Here is a 5,999-nt window from a genome sequence, read left to right on the forward strand (position 1 = left end):
TGAAAATGGGTTTATCATAGATTGTCTAGTCCACCACCTGGGAGTGACCCGATTTTAAATCACTAAAAATATCTTCAAAAAACTAAACTGAAGCATTTACTAGCCTCATTGGTTTACTGTAGCCAGTCCCTTCGTAAATTAAATATTTTTCAATATTTAAGAGCTTTTAAACCGTGCCTTTTAGCGTCCTTGCGCCTAACAGAAGCAGCTTCATTTTAAGAGTCTCCTCGAAGGCCCGCAAGCGGGCGCAGTTGTCGGAAACTCGCCGCGGTGATTAATTGGATCTGGGGCGAGCGGCGGCCAGTTTTGTGGGCGGGGCCGGCTTCGAGCGCTGTCTTTTGCTGAGCTGTTGCGATATTGGAAGCTCTGGGAACCGGAGAACACTTTCAATATCACTGGGACTCGGTAAGGGATCCGTTTCGATTCGCTCGCAGTTGAATTAGGAACCTGTCCAATTAATGCTGCCTTCAGCTCCACATTCTCTACACCAGATGGCAGGCTGTCCCACAAGTTAACTAATAGCGTCAGATCCTTGTTCCACGGCAGACTAACTCACTCAGGCAGCTTCTCCCTGAGGCAGTCAGCGCCTTTACTCAGTCTGTGACACAGAACAGTCAGTCATCACGTCTTGGTCATTGGATTGGGTGAAAAAACTGCTTGGCTTTCAGCCAGTCAAATTAAAACCTTTATAAAGTTTATTCTGTGTCGGAGACCACATAGGGACAATAACACAATTCACAATGTATAGCCAATGTGGTTATATGTACGTACTTGGTTGGGTTATCAGGACAGGGTCCCTTTAAGAGCGTCGGTAGCATGATGACGTCATGCGTCGGTAGCATGATGATGTCATGCGTCGGTAGCGTGATGATGTCATAGCCCTGCAACGAGGCTGAGACCCTCAGCCCTCAGGGAGAGTGAATAAAGTAACACGCGTTTTGCCTTTACTGCAACAGAAGTCTCAGAGCCTGTTGATTTCTCGCGACTCCAACAATCCCACCTCCAACAAATTGTTTATCAATTTAAAAAAAGGAATGAGAGGTGAACACCTTGAAATATCGATAAACTTCTCTGCACTGGACAAACTATACTAATGAAAACCAACACGGCTTATCTTTGTTCCTCTGCTATGGGAGGACGATCGCCCACTGACTGCGCAGCTTGCCTGGTCGCTGGGTGTTACTGTTAGCTTCTTTGGCCGTCTATGACAATGCCTAGCGTGAGAAAACTCAACTGAAAACACGGGAACCATCGTACGTTTAGGCACAGGAGGCAGTCATTAGGCCCAACAAGCCTGTGATGAAATATGCCATTCATCAGGCACTCTGTATTCTCTGTGTTTGATTGTGCCTGTGACTGTGACAAGCAGGGGAGTTTAGTTTCAGTTTCATTTCCTTACCTGTATTGTACTGTGTGTAGGGCTCCGCCCATACCTGGCCCCTACTTAAGCAGGCTGCACTGTCTCACAGGCAGTACAGCAGATCTCTGGATGAGAGACACTTCTCCACTGTGTATTACTTTCTGAGTTAATAAAAGCCTTGCTTTGCTCCGTTAACGTTGAGTCTCGGATTCATTGAGGCACATCAATTTTATTAACTCAATTTTCAACGCAATGGATCAACTCTTGAAACCCGAACGTTTGGATTTGGACCCGCATGCTTCGGACGCATCGGCATGATTCGGACACTGGTTTAAGTGTATGGAATTCTTCCTGGACAGTTCCGCAGCCATCACAGGCGCTACGGACGCTGAAAGTATGAAACTCGGAATCCTGCGGAATTGGGTAAGCCACCGGGTTTACCCCCTCATCCAAGACGCCGACACGTACCCGGCCGCCTGCGACATCCTAAAGGCACATTACCGGCAACCTACGAACGAGGTGTACGCTAGGCATCTGCTCGCTACTCGCACACAGCGACCTGGGGAATCGCTGGATGAGTTCCTAGTCACCCTGAAAACGCTTGGCAAAGACTGCAAGTGCCAAGATGTAAAAGCCGCAGTGTACACTGACGAGCTTGTTCGTGATGCCTTTATCACAGGCCTCAGCTCCACTTACATCCGGCAGAGACTACTGGAAAAAAACGGGATTGGACCTGAAACAGGCTGTGGACACAGCGCGATCCCTGGATGTGGCCCAGAGAAACTCGGATGCCTACTCTTCAGCCCGCGCCGCCCACGCCGCCACGTGTGCACCAAGGGTGCCGCCATCTTGGAAGGCATCTTCCCCGCCCGGCAGCCCGACACCGTCGGGGCCCCGCTCTCCCCCCAGAAGCCCTACGACAGCCGCGACGCGTCGGGGCCCCAACTGCTACTTCTGCGGGCAGCCGAAGCACACCAGAAACCTGTGCCCGGCGAAAGGCACCACCTGCTTTAAGTGCAGTAAGAAGGGGCACTTCGGGAAGGTGTGCAGAGGGAACCCCGCTGGAAAACCCGCCACCGCCGCGTGTGCGCCGTGGGAGCGGCCATCTTGGACGCCATCTTGCCCGACCTCGTGGGGTCTGCCATCTTGTGAGCAGACAGCGTGGACGCCATCTTGTCTCGATCAGGGCCCTACAGTGGCATCGGTCACAGTGGACCGGACCAGACCGCACCCGCTATCCAAATCAATGGTGGACATTGAGGTAAACGGGTGCGGGGTTAAATGTTTAATTGACAGTGGAAGCACGGAGAGTTTTATCCACCCTGAACTAGCACAACAACTCTCTCTAACGGTGGTCCCTGCTCGAGGCACCATCTCTATGGCTGATAAAACCCAGACATCGACCATTATGGGTTACTGCGCGGTAGAATTGTCCGTTAACAGAACTGTATACGATAATTTTAAATTACTAATCATGAGGAGTCTATGTGCGAGCGTGATCTTGGGCCTGGATTTCCAGTGCCACCACCAAAGCATCACGCTCAATTACGGTGGGTCCCAGCCGCCCCTCACAGTGTGCGGTCTGGCTACCCTGAAGGTAAAGCTGCCTTCGCTATTCGCGAACCTTACTCCCAACTGCCGGCCAATAGCGACCAAAAGCAGGAGGTACAGCTGGGAGGACAGGCGGTTTATCGCGACCGAGGTGGACAGGCTGCTGAGGGAGCGCGTTATTGAATGCAGCAACAGCCCGTGGCGCGCCCAAGTGGTGGTGGTGAGGGGTAGCGAGAAGAAACGGATGGTGATCGACTATAGCCAAACGATCAACATGTACACCCAACTAGACGCCTACCCGCTACCCCGCATATCAGAAATGGTGAACCAAATTGCCCAATACCGGGTGTTCTCCACCATCGACCTCAAGTCAGCGTACCACCAGCTCCCTATCAGACCAGAGGACCGCCCGTACACCGCCTTCGAGGCGAACGGACGCCTCTACCAATTCCTCAGAGTCCCCTTTGGGGTGACGAATGGGGTCTCGGTCTTCCAGAGGGAGATGGACCGCATGGTCGACTTGCAGGCAACCTTCCCCTACCTCGACAACGTCACCATCTGCGGTCACAACCAGCAGGATCACGACTTGAACCTCGAGAGGTTCCTGAAAACCGCACAAAAACTCAACCTCACTTACAACGAGGACAAGTGCGTTTTCAACACCACGCGCCTCTGCATACTAGGCAGCGTGGTGGAGAATGGGGAAATCGGACCAGACCCCGACCGATTGCGCCCCCTACGGGAGCTGCCCCTGCCCAACACTCCCAAAGCCCTGAAAAGGTGCCTGGGGTTATTTTCTTATTATGCCCAATGGGTCCCCAACTACTCCGACAAAGCCCGCCCCCTCTTGAAAGCATCCTCTTTTCCGCTCTCTGCTGAGGCCCACGCCGCCTTCAAAAGCATTAAGCAGGATATTGAGCGGGCCACGCTACAGGCAGTGGACGAGAACACTCCCTTTCAAGTGGAAAGTGATGCGTCTGACTTTGCCTTGGCGGTCACCCTCAACCAGGCGGGGCGGCCCGTAGCTTTCTTCTCGAGGACCCTCCAAGGGCCCGAGATCAGACACTCCTCCGTGGAAAAGGAGGCCAAAGCCATCGTGGAGGCAGTGCGCCACTGGCGCCACTACCTAGCCGGCAAACGCTTCACCTTACTTACCGACCAGCGGTCGGTAGCGTTTATGTTTAATAATAAACAGAAGGGGAAGATTAAAAATGATAAGATTCTCAGGTGGCGGATCGAGCTCTCCACCTTCGAGTATGACATCATTTACCGGCCAGGGGCCCTTAACGAATCCCCCGACGCCCTCTCACGAGGGGTGTGTGCCAGCGCCACCGGGGATCGGCTACAGACCCTCCACAATGACCTCTGCCACCCAGGGGTCACACGGCTGTTCCACTTCATAAAGTCCCACAACTTACCCTACTCGATTGAGGAAGTTCGGTCTCTGACCAGGAACTGCCGCACTTGCGCTGAGTGCAAGCCTCGGTTCTACCGCCCAGATAGAGCCCACTTAATCAAAGCTACACGGCCCTTTGAGCGGCTCAGCTTAGATTTCAAGGGCCCCCTCCTGTCAGTCGACCGCAATGTTTACTTCCTGAACATTGTGGACGAATACTCCCATTTCCCATTCGCCTTCCCCTGCCCAGACATGACCAGTGCCACGGTCATTAAATGCCTCAACAGCCTGTTCTGCCTGTTCGGCATGCCGAGCTACATCCATACGGATAGGGGGGCGTCCTTCATGAGTGAAGAGCTACGCCAGTACATGCTGTCCAGGGGGATCGCCACGAGCCGTACCACCAGCTACAACCCCAGGGTAACGGCCAGGTGGAGCGAGAGAACGGGACAGTATGGAAAGCAGTCACTCTAGCTCTAAGGACCAAGGGCCTCCCTATCTCCCGCTGGCAGGAAGTCCTCCCAGATGTGCTCCATTCGATACGGTCGCTATTGTGTACTGCCACTAATGCCACGCCTCATGAACGAATGTTTGTCTTTCCCCGGAAATCCACCTCAGGCGTATCCATGCCGTCATGGCTCTCCACCCCAGGTCCGGTATTTGTACGAAGGCATGTGAGGGGCCACAAGACGGACCCTCTCATGGAGTCAGTGCACCTACTCCACGCCAACCCCCAATACGCGTATGTCCGGCACACCGACGGAAGGGAGGACACCGTGTGCATAAAAGACATCGCCCCAGCCGGTAACGACAACAACCACGACAACAACAGCAACAACGATCACAGCAACTCTTACCCACCCACTATCCTTTCATCACCCCTGGAAGAACATCGACCAACGGTGCCCCCACCAACTACCCCTTCAACAACCCTGGCGGCGCCCCCAGCAGAGACCCAGGAGGCCACCGGGGACACCCAGCCGACACCACAACAGCTACGTCGGTCATAGAGGACTATCAAACCCCCAAACAGACTAAATCTGTAGAAGTGGTGAATGTGATGAAATATGCCATTCATCAGGCACTCTGTATTCTCTGTGTTTGATTGTGCCTGTGACTGTGACAAGCAGGGGAGTTTAGTTTCAGTTTCATTTCCTTACCTGTATTGTGTTGTGTGTAGGGCTCCGCCCATACCTGGCCCCTACTTAAGCAGGCCCCAGCGTGTCTCACAGGCAGTACAGCAGATCTCTGGATGAGAGACACTTCTCCACTGTGTATTACTTTCTGAGTTAATAAAAGCCTTGCTTTGCTCCGTTAACGTTGAGTCTCAGATTCATTGAGGCACATCAAAGTCTTTCCCCTTTTCAGAGATCAACCCCACCCACTCACCTTCTCCCCATATCCCCCAACCCCACCTACTCACCTTCTCCCCTGATCCCACCTACCCACCCACCTTCTCCCCATATCCCCCAACCCCACCTACTCACCTTCTCCCCCGATCCCACCTACCCACCCACCCTCTCCCCATATCCCTCGATCCCACCCACCCTCTCCCCATATCCCTCGATCCCACCCACCCTCTCCCCATATCCCTCGATCCCACCCACCCTCTCCCCATATCCCTTGCCCCTTTTCTCTGCAGTATGCACAACAGTTGATCTCCAGGACCGGCAGAGAGTGAATCTGCAGTTG

The sequence above is a fragment of the Somniosus microcephalus genome, chromosome 34, assembly GCF_052327205.1.
Source record: "Somniosus microcephalus isolate GS21.2 chromosome 34, FLI_Smic_1.0, whole genome shotgun sequence".
Classification (NCBI taxonomy): domain Eukaryota; kingdom Metazoa; phylum Chordata; class Chondrichthyes; order Squaliformes; family Somniosidae; genus Somniosus; species Somniosus microcephalus.